General features: G+C 28.1%; 1 long non-coding RNA gene across 2 annotated transcripts in view; it reads left to right on the forward strand.

Annotated features, from left to right (window-relative positions):
- Positions 1-382: 382 nt before the first annotated feature.
- The window catches only part of LOC129958971 (uncharacterized), a 35292-nt gene continuing 22698 nt past the window's right edge, over positions 383-12976 (forward strand). Inside the window, exon 1 of one of the 2 annotated variants that reach the window (XR_008783359.1) lies at positions 383-699. This is a non-coding gene — a long non-coding RNA (uncharacterized LOC129958971). Of the gene's footprint in view, positions 700-11584; positions 11674-12976 lie in introns of those variants that run through there. The other variant, XR_008783360.1, reaches the window with a different exon arrangement.

Here is a 12976-nt window from a genome sequence, read left to right on the forward strand (position 1 = left end):
AAAGCCAACGTTTATCCCTGCTGCCCCTCTCGGGCAAACGTACCTACCTGTGAAAAGTACGGTTCATGATGGATTCGCCCTTCCCATAGGGATTACGTTGCGATTGAGACGCTAGTCCGGTACTCAACTCAACATTTAAAAGCCAACGTTTATCCCTGCTGCCCCTCTCGGGCAAACGTACCTACCTGTGAAAAGTACGGTTCATGATGGATTCGCCCTTCCCATAGGGATTACGTTGCGATTGAGACGCTAGTCCGGTCAAACCAAACTTTTTCAAGAGACGTTAATCGGAGGAAGCTTGATCCTCATCCAGTAGTCCAAAGAGGAAGTAGCTCTAGAGGACGGGTTTCATTCCGGTAGAGTTGAAAATGCGGAAAGACGCACTACATGTAGAGACTCGTTAACCGGAGGACGCTTGAACCCTCCTCCCCACTAGAAGTTCAAAGTGGGGGGGGAAGCATTAGAAGCGATGAAGGAAGTAGCACTGGAGGATGAATTTCATTCCGGTAGTGATGGAAATGGGGGAATAGATGTATGGTTGCTTACAAAAAAGCATTTTTGAGCCAAAAGTTGAAAATTTATTTACACGCCAAGAATGAATCGCATTTTTAGAATGCATAGGGTGGAGTGTGAATGACTGTCGATCTGATCTATGAAAAAGACAGACCTTATTTATGCACGATCTTTCTTAATAAAAGGGTAATACCGTGATATAATTTATTTATTTTTGCTCATTAAATTCTATCTTCTATTGGTTTGGTAAATGAAATTTAAAGTTTTCACAACGTAATGGAATGAACTTACAAGTTTCATTTAAATTCTTAATGGAAGCTAAAAATGATGCTTTATTCGGAATACAAATTCGATGTTGTTTTAATTTTATTTCTTGCAATTTGGCTGTATTCATTGGAAAGTATTTTAATTTTTTTATGCTTTTAATTTTAATGCTCATATTTTGTTTAATGTACAAAGCTAAATGTTTTTAAAAAATTAACTAAAATTTTTTTAAGTGATGCTTTTTAAAAATTATATATATATATACTACCTAATTTAGTAATAAATTAGTGTTATAGAACATTTAAAACATTTTTTTATACCTGCAGGCATGCTTTGATTTTATTTGGCAGTATTTGTATTAACAATAAAGCATTTATATTTTGTGGTCTAAAAACGGCAATTATAAAAATCTGTAATCTCTTTCTTGCAGTTTTGTCCATTTTTTTTTTATGTTGATAATTTGCATGCTAAACTCTTTAAAATTTGTTTTAAAATTGAATAATTCATACTTGTAAAAAATATGCACTGTAAAGATATATATATATGAATTCTTTTCACTATATATATATAATTTTAGCTAAGTTTTTAATAAATAAAATATGGTTATTTCAATATAGTTTTTTTAAATAAAATAAGGCTTATTCTCTGTTAAGAAAGTATGATAACCAAAAATCTTCACAGGAATCATCAAAATATTCAATATTTTCTATTTAATAAAAACTAATTTTTGTTTTGTTAAAATAAGATTGATATTGAATTAAAAATTATATGCATAAGCTGATTAATATTACATGATTTTAAAAATTACTTTTTCAATACATATATTTCTTATTCTAAATTTTCTTTTAATGCTAAAAATCAGAATTTTAATTGAAAGTAGCCAAACTAAATCTGAAAAGGTAATAGAATCAATTCTTTGTAATTATACAGTTGGTGTAATAATATTTTTAAAGAAAAATTGTACTAAAAATTTTAATATCTTGGATAAATTTGTTCAAAATGTTGAATTTTCTACTTTTATAATAATACACAGAAGTAAAAAATTTGGAATGTAATTTTTAATTTCAAAAAATAAAAATTATTTTTTTAATTTAATATAATAATATTAGTTTATTCTAAATTAGTCAATAGAATTTAATATTTAAGTCATTTTATTCAACACTTACATTTTCTGAAAAAAATTTCTTTTTCTCAGTTTTTTTAAGCTTAATTTCTTCTTATTTTGATTTTCAGTAATAATTCATGAAATAAAAGTGATTTGCTTCAGAAGCATTCATTATTGTAATATACTAATGTATATTAGTTAACCAAACCATTAACAAAATAAGAAACATTTGCTCCACCTTAAAAAATGCTATACTTGTATTGTTCTGATTCAAATGAATGGATAAATACTGAATGGTGAATATTTCTGAGATATTGTGTAAAAAAAAATTATAAAAGATGATGAAAATCCTTAAAACTTATATAGTTTATATACCTACTTTATCTTTTAAAATTAAGGTTTTGACTAAATTATTTTTAAAAAAAAACAATTTCTATGAGGATATAGAAAGAAAGAAAAAATGTAGAAAAATGAAATGAGAGAATAATTTTTATTGTTTTAAAGTAATGATAATAAAATGGAATAATGAATTTTAACACTGTTTATGTTAAGTTGAAAAAATTATTTGCAATTTGGAATCAATAATAAAAATAATCCTAATCTCTGAATCAAATTATCTGCAAATTCATTTGTTCAATAGGCAATTTAATAACTTGGAGAATATGACTTTAATCACTTAAAACAACTTCCATTGTCCCCATTACAAAAACGTAAAGAAAGGTTAATTTCCAAAAATAATTTAGTATTGATTCAATTCACCTGCAGTAAAAATTTTAAAGCTAATGACACAAATAAGTTAAAACTGTCTGAGTGGTTTAACTTACATATATCAATTGAATCAATAAAAGAAAGTAGATGGCAATCAACTGAAGACAGATTTTATTCATTACAGAAAAAAGGATGGACAGAGAATGAAAAATATCAGAAAGATCACAAAATATGTTCTGTCCACTGTTTTGATGAAGGAGTTTGCATGAAACCAGTATTTTAAAAATCAAAGTAGTTTTGTACATTTTAAATACAACTGAAAGAACTTCCTGGGCCATTTTATTCACAAAAGAAATCTTTTAGCACATGAAAGAGCAGTTGAACTTGGATATGTATCATATAATTAGAAACTTCTAAAAAGATAAAGAGACAGAAAAAAAAAAAAAAAAAAAAACTTAATGAACAAAGAGAAAGCACAATCATTTACAAATGGAATATCTGATATAATATATTCCACAAGATATTGTATAAAAGCCGATAATCTATGCAACTCCTCTCAAAATTCAAATTCTACCTCTAAAATATGATTCTTATTAATGCTTAAACCACAGCCTAAAAATTGAAAGGAAAAAAACTGTAAACAATATCTTTCACTTTTGTTTCCAATATCATTTTAAGTGAAAAAAAATCATTTTTTTTTAATATAGTTAAAATTACTTTTTAAAAAATCGTCTACCTCTTTATTGTTCATTGTAACTAAAAAGAATCTAAATCAAGTATGTAAAATGTATGATGTTTTATTGTTTTTTTTATTAATTTTTTTTTAATTTTATAAAATAAAAAAAAAAATTCATATGCTTCTCTTTTTTTCTCTCTTTTATCTTTATACTTTTTCTGCCTCTTTATAACATTAGCATATAAGGTCATACAGTTTTTTTTTATGTGAATACAATTAATTGAAAAATAAATATCCATTCTGGATATTTATCCTTAAAATTAGATACCCGAATGCCATCACTAATCAACTCACACTTAAATTTCTTTACAGCATTTTTTTTTTAAAGAAAATTTTACTTTTGAAGAAAAATAATTCTTTTGTGAGTAAAAGAAACCTTTGTTAATGCTTCAGAAGAAAATTTCATAATTTCCAAATGTTATTTTTGAAGTTTTAAATACTAAATCTGAATGATAAAATGGCATCTTAACAAAATTTCGAATATGGCTTTGTTAATTTACCTAAGCATTTTTAGTAAAATAAAATATCTTGAAGGGTAGGAGAAATTGTGTTGTGTCAAGATGTCATAAGGAATTGTTATGCTCGTTTGTAGATTTTTCAGCTATTACTGCAAATATGATATTCCATTTTTTTTTCAAAGATTATTGTTATCAAATAATATTATTGGTCATACTTTTTTTTTTTTTTTGCAATTACTATATTGCATACAAACAAACATGTAATGTTGAGTGACAGAAAAAACAAGTTTAAATTAATAACAAAAGAATAAATTTGTCTTTACTTGAGTAGTTAAATTTTGATAGAGTATTGGGAATGAAATGAATTGTATTACAATAATAAAAATTATTGTAGAAATACATTCTAAAATATTTTTTTAGTTTATTAATATTAAAAAGACAATTGTATGATAATGAAATTGATATCAATAAAAGGATTTTGATATTAAGTTTGGAAAATAGTGTTAGTATCATTTTTGTACAATAATATATTTTGAGAATTATAAGAGGAAAACATCAACATTTGTTTAGTTACAATTATAATTGGAAATTTTGATGCATTGCATCAAAGCACACGTTTTCAACCTTTAAAGCAAGTTTGATAAATATTCCGTTTCTGGAGTCGGCAGTCTGTCTTATAACTAATAAATATATGAACTAATAAGTATAGATAAATATATGAACAACTATATATTTCTTCAGTAAGATTGAAATTACGATTGCATATCTGTATGTTGACCTAATGTTATTCTTTTGATTTGATATTCACTGGAATACAGCATATTGTAAAATTTTTATTCATCTACTATTCTATTTAAAAGTGAAGTTTTTTTTTTATCAAATAATTTTAATAAACATTATTTTGATATTTTACCCTTTCTTCTTATCATTTTAATCATCAAAATAAAATTGCTTAAATATAGTTTCTCAAAGAAAGCTTATTTGCAGAGAAGTATTTCTTAGATAGGGCAGTAACCGATGCTTTTATGAGCATCAAGAAAGAAAAAAAGATACGTATGAGAGTTATGTAATTGATTCCTCCACTTCCATTTACTTACCTATCTTTGTTGCTTTTGAAAAGCTACCCCAATTTGCCTACGGCAACAAAACCACCGGGTGGTCGTATGGCAAATGCGCTCTTAACTAGTATCATATGTGCTGAAGTTGTGGGATTAATGGAATTTAATTACCTTTTAGAGAAAACTTGGTAAACAGTTAGAAAAACTGTAGGGAATGCATCTTTCTCATTCTTATAATGAGAGTGATTGATGGATAATGATTCTTTTTTATGGGATAATCAACATTTTTCCCATGCGAAACTTGATAATTACACTTTAACCCATGCCTGGAGAAGGGAAAATTCAGTGAACTCATGGTCTAATTTCCTTCAAATAAATGCCTTCATATTATAAAGGCAAATGAATAAATTTTTATAAAATTTTTAAAAAAAGACAAATTAAGGAAAAATTAAACAGACAGTTATTTGTTTACACAAATAATATAACAAAGTATTTGACATGCGCATTGGTCAGTGAATATCCATTTTGAACGGATGTTTTTTAAGTAAAGTTGATTAAACTGAATTTATTTTTCCCTTGTAGCATATAAATATTAAAAATACTTGATAAAGAATATTGGAATTATTATTACGATTTATTTCTTATTTAATACTTTTTTATCGATTATTAGTCATTTTTTGAGTTCGCTGTTTTGAGTTGCATTTTAATATAGTTAATGTTTTGATAGCAAGAATCCTCAAAACCATTTTTTATACAACCATGTCGAATGAGTTTTATTTCAATATATAGTATATATATAGAGAGAGAGAGAGATTAATTAAAATTATAGTTGTAAATTCTGATAAATTGCCTAAAAGTACACATTTTTAACCTCTAAATCACGTTTGCTAAATGTTAAGCTTTGGGGGCTTTTGTCTTGCAACTCATGTTAACGTATAGATATAATGACATTTGAAAAATGTATTATTGAATTGCATTGTAAATGAAATTTGCAATTTGTTAACAAAAGACGCTTATTATTTTTTTTGGCACTTTAAGTATTTTTTTATGTTAATAATTTTTTTTCAAAAAGTGAAAGTTTTATAATAATGTACGAAAGTAAAAACTTAAAAATAATCTGAAATGTAATATTTAGTTGTTTGTTTAAGACGGTTTTGAATTTAATATAGCAATTACATGTTATTCTAAATTAATAGAATGGAATTTTATGTTAATATTCTAAGCAAATTAATTATTTATATTTGTATAAAAGTCACATTTTATTGAAAGAAATTCTTCTCAAGAAATTTTCTTTCTTTGTCTCAATATATAGTAACATTATTATACCTTATTTTATTTTTACATTAATTCATAAAATGGAAGTTATTTGTTTTCCAAACATACTAATTATTATGTTATCAATAAAATGTAAAGGACGATTTGGTGCTGAATTTTTATCTTAAATTGAAACATAAAATTCTTATATGTGATATACTGTATTTTAAAATTAATGTTTTGATCAAATTATGAAAAAAAAAAAAAAAAAATAAGCAATTTCAATCATGATAAAAGAACTTCTAGAACTTAAATAGGATAGAAGGATAGCTTATTTCTGCCAATGTAAATTTATAGTAATTAGAATAAACAATACATTTTAACACTGTTTAAGTTATGTTGAAAAAATGATTTTTATTTTAGAGCCAGTTATGACATTTATATGCCTTGTGTCAAATGATCTACAAACTCCCCCATCCAGTAAACAGTTAAATAACTTAAAGAATATCTTTCCAAAGCAACTTCCATAGTCTCCTTTACAAATAGCTGAAGAAAAGCTAATTCTCTAAAAATGTAAGAGGAAAAGTTAAATAATGACTCAATTTACCTTAAGAGAGAGACTTTAAATTTAATTACTCAAGAACTCATCTGACCTACCTGATGGTTTAACTTTCATTTACGAAGTCAGTAGTGAATGAAGTTAAATGGTATTTAACTGAAAACAGATCTAATCCATTTAAGTGAAAAGATGGACTCTGGGGAAGAAAAACATTGCTGGAAGATTTAGAAAATATTTTTCAGTCTACTATTATTATGATGGAGAAGTTTTCTTCGAATCAGTATTATAGCTGAAAAGGCTAGGCACATTTCAAATGTAACTGAAGGAGCTTTCAGTGCTTTTACGTGGATTTATGGTAAAGACTTTTTACATTGATTTAGTTATATCATTCCAGTAAGGCCATGCACATGCAGGAAGTGTACAACAGCGAATACTTGTCCCATTGAGACCAGTATTTGCTTTTGCCCACTCTTCCAGCACATGGACAATCTTTTTTCTGGGCTTACATGCTCATAAGTGCTTTAATGCAAACCCATCCTTAAAGAAAGAAACCATTTGTCATTGAAAGAGCAGTTGAACTTGTATATGTATCATATGATAGAAAGCTTCTACTCTATGATGAGAAGATTTGAATAAAGCAAAAACTACACTGAACAAATTATGACACTAAAAAACAAATAACAAAAATATGCAACCATTTACAAGGGAGAAAAAGATAACATAAAAATAGGTGGTATGTGCAATTCATCTAAAAATTTAAACTCTGCATCTGAAATATCCTATTCTTATTAATGCTTAAGCCACAATCTAAAAAGAGAAAAAAAAAAATTCTATTATCAGAGGTGGCGGTAGAGATTTGCCGACGAGGGGGCAAGACAAATCCGGCAGGGGGGCAAGCACCATATCTCCAATTTGACTTCAAAATAACTCTTAATAATTAATTTTACATTTAATTAAAGAAAATAAAGTATTATTTAATTCTTTTTTTTCATTGTTAAAACTTTATAAAGTTATTTGTAAAAAAAACAGGTTCTCATTTTCTTTTACTAACCATCAAAATATTGTCAATATTTATGACTATTTTTTTTATGAGACTCTTGAGATTTAATTTCTCTGCGATCTAATTTAAGAAAAAAATAGTCATTCTATTCTAGATTGTAGTATATAGATAGAAACACAGATTGTACCAGATTGACGCATCGTGATAAATGGAAAAATACATACTCTTACTATTTTATATGAGAAGCTATATAAAATGAACGTCGAAACAAAAAGTTTTATAAAAGTAACTGTTTTAGAAATTCAGAATAATAAATAAAAAATATTCGATGTTTTCTTCAAAAACCGATTTTTCTGTTTAGTCCCCTACCTGAAATATTTGTTAAGTAAGAATTGCAACAACGAGTAAGAATTAAGATGTGTTTCGAATCCGAGGAGAATAAGTGCGCGTACTCAACAAACCTTTACTACAGTTCGGACACGAATAATATAGAATGCAGAAATGATACAATATGTTGTTTTTTAAAATATTTTGTAAATATATGTACAAAATTACTATTTTATGTAAGATATAAAAAATATTCTTATGAAAAATGGACTGTTTAAACGTTAGATCCCCCTTGTATTTATTTTTCTATATATATTTAGGCTTAAAAAAACCAATGCATTTTATTTGAAAAAAAAATTAGATCTTGAACATGAATTCACCTATCTTCATTTTTATTTATGTACTTTCTGACTGTTCTATGTACTATTGAGTACTTCCTTAATTCGAAGTTATTACAAGCTAATTTCCTACCAAAAGGTGAGTTTATCCCCTCAGTTGCATACATAGGCATTTTTAACCGCTTCATATATAATGACGAGTCGAACTCGAGTATGGAATTATTTAATTTTTAATTTTAAATCTGAAATTAAGTGAAAGTATTAAGTAATATAAAACGCTAAAATCACTTGAAAACGCATCTTTACCTCAAATGCCCTTATATTTTTCTGGTGATTAAGGTAACGATAATTGTCCCAAATAAGATCTGCCATTTACTTAGGAAGTAAGTAAATTCGTAGATCAAGGGGTTAAAGTGTTATTTATGAATATTCTAAGAATGACTATTTTAATCATCTTTATTCAAAGTCTATTAAAAATTTAGGAGCATCTGAAATTATATACTTTTTGCCAATAATAGTAATTGAAAGAAAAGTATATATAAATTATACGTTCTCCGATTACATAGTCATAATATTGAATGCAGAGTCTTAAGCATTTAGGTAGTAATTTATTTTAAAAAAATTAGCGCATACTTGGATAAACTCTTTTAGTGTAGCTAAAAAGTTACCATACCAAAAATATTTTTTTTTTCGTCAACTGCAGTCGGTATTATATCTGTAGAGTAATAATTGTAGCCTGATAAATTAGATTGCAAAAGAAAACAGATATTTTATTGTTGAATGGATTTAATTTACAATTATACAATTTACTTACTCCAGTGATTTATAATGAATTCACATAATTTGGTTACAGCAAAATAACTCTTCTTAGTATGCATACTCACAAGAGTGTCAAAAGAAAACATTGTGTGTGTATGTGTGTGCGTGTTTTTTTAACTAGATTAACTAGATTTTAGTCAGCAATTCTCATAGTGAAACGAATAAAATAAATTTATCAATTCGTTACCGAGGAATTAACAATTATATGAATAAGGTAATGATTAATTTTAGAACTTGGATTTGAGTTATGAATTATAGAAAACTATTGTCCTATTCATGAATAATATAAAAGCTCCAATTTCTAATAATTCCACTGGCAGGCAATAGAAGTGCTCGATGAAAACAATTTTTTTTTTTATAATCAATGAGAAAATCTTAGCCGAAGGATAAAGATTAGTCGGGATAAAAGTGACGTTGTGTTCATTTGCCAGATTATTGACTACTCTGCTAAACATAGTATAAATTATATGCTGAATGAACATTATGACATTTAAATAAAATGACTGAGAATTTGGACTCGTCGACATCCCTTCACATTGAATTCTTAGTCAAACGATCAAATTTTCTTGACAAAATGCGACATGTCTTATGTTTTATACACATGCCGCCTTGTCGGTTATATTGCCAAAAGTAGTGCAAATTGAAAGATTGATGAATGACATTTCAATCAAATGTCTGAAAATCTGCAGATTTAACATCTTCGGCACTCGCCATTGAGTTTAGTCGAACGACCAAAAATTGCTAGCAAAATAAATAAGGTATTGACAAGGTGATATTTTCACTTGTTACCTTGTCGGTTATATTGCCAAAAGTAGTACAAATTATAAGCTTAATGGCTTAATGTCTGAAAATCTGCGAACTTAACGTCTTCGACATTCATTGCAGTCAGTTCTTAGTTTGGTCTATCAAAAATTGTCTGTAAAATATGACATACTATTGACGTAGAATTCTATCGATTATTGACCTACTTCCAAATGATGTTGCTAAATATATCCAAAACACTTTAACCATTACTTGAATATTTCGATTGTTTACAATATATTAACTTTTAGGTGAATTTTAAACAATCGTGTTCGATAATGCTCAACTCTCTAAAACCATTATGAAATGGTAAACACTTTTGCCGACGAAACTCTGCATTGCTCTCCGACGGGGGGGGGGGGCAAGAGGCTGCCGACAGGGGGGCAAATGCCCCCCTGCTACCGCCGCCTCTGGTCTATACCACAAGAAATATCGCGAGATTATAATTCCTCCTCCAAGCTCTACTGTAAACGTAATATTTTCTGTCGAAAGCGTTCATGTATATTATAATCCCATATTGTCATCCGATTGAACCTTTATCATTATTCTAGAAAACCCATTTACACAAATTTAGGATACAATTCTGACGTGCCTTGCACCAGAGCTGGATGGATTTTGCATTCGAAATCTTATGGACGGCAACAAGCCATGGAAACCAAACAAGTGGGCTTCCTCGCGTTTCTTTATTGTTTATTAAATAAATAGTCAGAGACATGGGAACTCCTGGAGTCTGTACGCCATCGGTTTGGTACAGTCTACTTCTTAGTTGCGTGGTCTGCTGGGTTTAAATGCATTTTAACAACCAGCACTCACCTTCCATTTCCTAACGACAAAAACTATTAACGATTTTGGAATGTTTAACTCGCTATATATACCTTTCAAGGATCGACCATTTCAATGATATCCAACAATTACACTTTTCTCGATGTCAGACAGAGCTGAATTTCGTGGCTAGTGCCATTACTGGATCCTACACGATATTTAAGTATAGAAGATGTGACGTCATCATGACCACAGATAATCTCATTTGCATGGGTGCCCAAATACTTTTTGGTAGATAGTGTATAATCTCAAGTTCTGTTGTTTGAAATTGCCTTCTGGATTGCCATTTGTGCTATTAAGTATTTAGTATTTATTTATTATTACAATTTAGTATTTAACTCATCTTTTTGTTGTTGTTGTTGTTGATTTCAAAATTCTTTCTTAAATTCTAAAAAGTCACGAACATAATAATAGAATATTAATCTATCCTGGAGTTCTTTACCAGGGCTTCAAATACTTTTTACAAATGCAGCCTCATTTGAGATCATATTATTGGCGTTCCCAAGTGTATTCATAATCAAGGAAATTGAAAACAAAAACAAATAACTGATCTGCAATAAAAGAATTTAAAAAGAAATATAGTTTATAGTGCGTATTTGTAAAACTGGAATGGAATTCTTAGAATTAAATGGAGTTATTTATCGCAACTTAATAAATAAAAAAAAATCCATATTGCAAAGGCTGACGAAATTTTAATAGCATAAAAAGATTTCAAACAATCATGATTAGAACCTGGGCCCATAGCTTAAGGAGTTATGCTCCAGTCCATTGATTTGAAGTGAAGTAGATTATAATTTGCAAAGATTTTTGGTATAGTGATATCTCACTTCGTGAGAATTCTGAGTTGGAGAGGGGGGGGGGACAATCCGACTGCCTTAGGATTGAGACAGACTCCTGTTAATCTGATAAAGGTAATTTTTCTTGTGCTTCTATCGCAAGTTGTTTATTATATTCAGTAAATATAAATATCATTACTATGCGGATGTTTTCTAGTACTTTGCTTTAGGTTATAAACTGATAATTATAGACCATTGCGTTCTAACAGTTTTTTGCAACCTAATTTTTCTGAGGAGTCAATTATTTCATAACCCTGTAAGTATTTTTCTGCAAATGAAAGTGAATAATGTTTGACGCTAGTTTTTAATGTTTCTGTAATTAGTTATCTATGGAATATTCATTCTCAGCCAGCGTATAATATGTATCCTCGTTTGTAACGTTTTGTCACGCAATTTTATTGAATGCGAAGTTGGTAATTGTGAGCCATTGTTCTGAAAATTAATTTAATCTCATTTTCGACACTTTTTGGACGTCTTTTGAGCATTTACTCTTCTTATTTAAGCGAAATATGTTGATTAAGCTCCAATTATAACAATTGCTTTATTGTTGAAGAATTTTTAATTGAAGTTCGAATAAGAAATTTATCAATTAAAAGTTTCAATGGCATATCCCGACAAACAATTTGCTTGTCCATTTGGGTCACAAACTTTAAGTTCAAAACCTTTATGGCTATATTAGTATGTGCAATATTTAGTTCGCAAATGCAAAACAATCGCTTTCTAACTGCATTTTATCCCTACACTATGAAATCTGAAACTATAGAATTACAAGAATTTGAACAATCGAATTCAAACATATTCCGACCTATTTTTTAATGAAACTTCTAATTTCTCAAAGCATATTTCATTTCTAATTGTTTATTTGATATTTTTTTTTTTATCTCGATTGGTTTTCTCTTGAACTGTGAAATCTATACTTAACAAGGAAGTGTATATATTTGTGCCGGAAGTTTACAGGACAGCCTCTAAAACTATCAAATTCGGCACAGGTATACTTTATAAAATGAAAATGTTTATCTCTAAGCGATTTTATGAAACTTTAATTGCATACTAAATGAAACTTGAATTTTCTTGGGTGATTATTTCCTGAAACCTTGAAGCAAAAATTTAGTTTCTGCGTCTTTTTAAAATTTAAAAGATTGTCTAAGAAAATGTTATTACCATACAATTTTTCTGAATTTTGACAATATTTAAAATAACTATTAGTTTTTCTTACATTACATTATTGTAATGATATTCAAACCATTTGTGTTTCATCAAATAGCAATCGCATGACTTCCTTCCATTTCTGAAAGCTTCAGGAAAAAACGCTTCTACTAATCCTGGAACAAACTGTAATTACATTACCTTAAAAGATAACTTGAAATTTGATTTAGAA

This window comes from Argiope bruennichi, chromosome X1, assembly GCF_947563725.1.
Source record: "Argiope bruennichi chromosome X1, qqArgBrue1.1, whole genome shotgun sequence".
NCBI classification, from domain to species: Eukaryota; Metazoa; Arthropoda; class Arachnida; order Araneae; family Araneidae; genus Argiope; species Argiope bruennichi.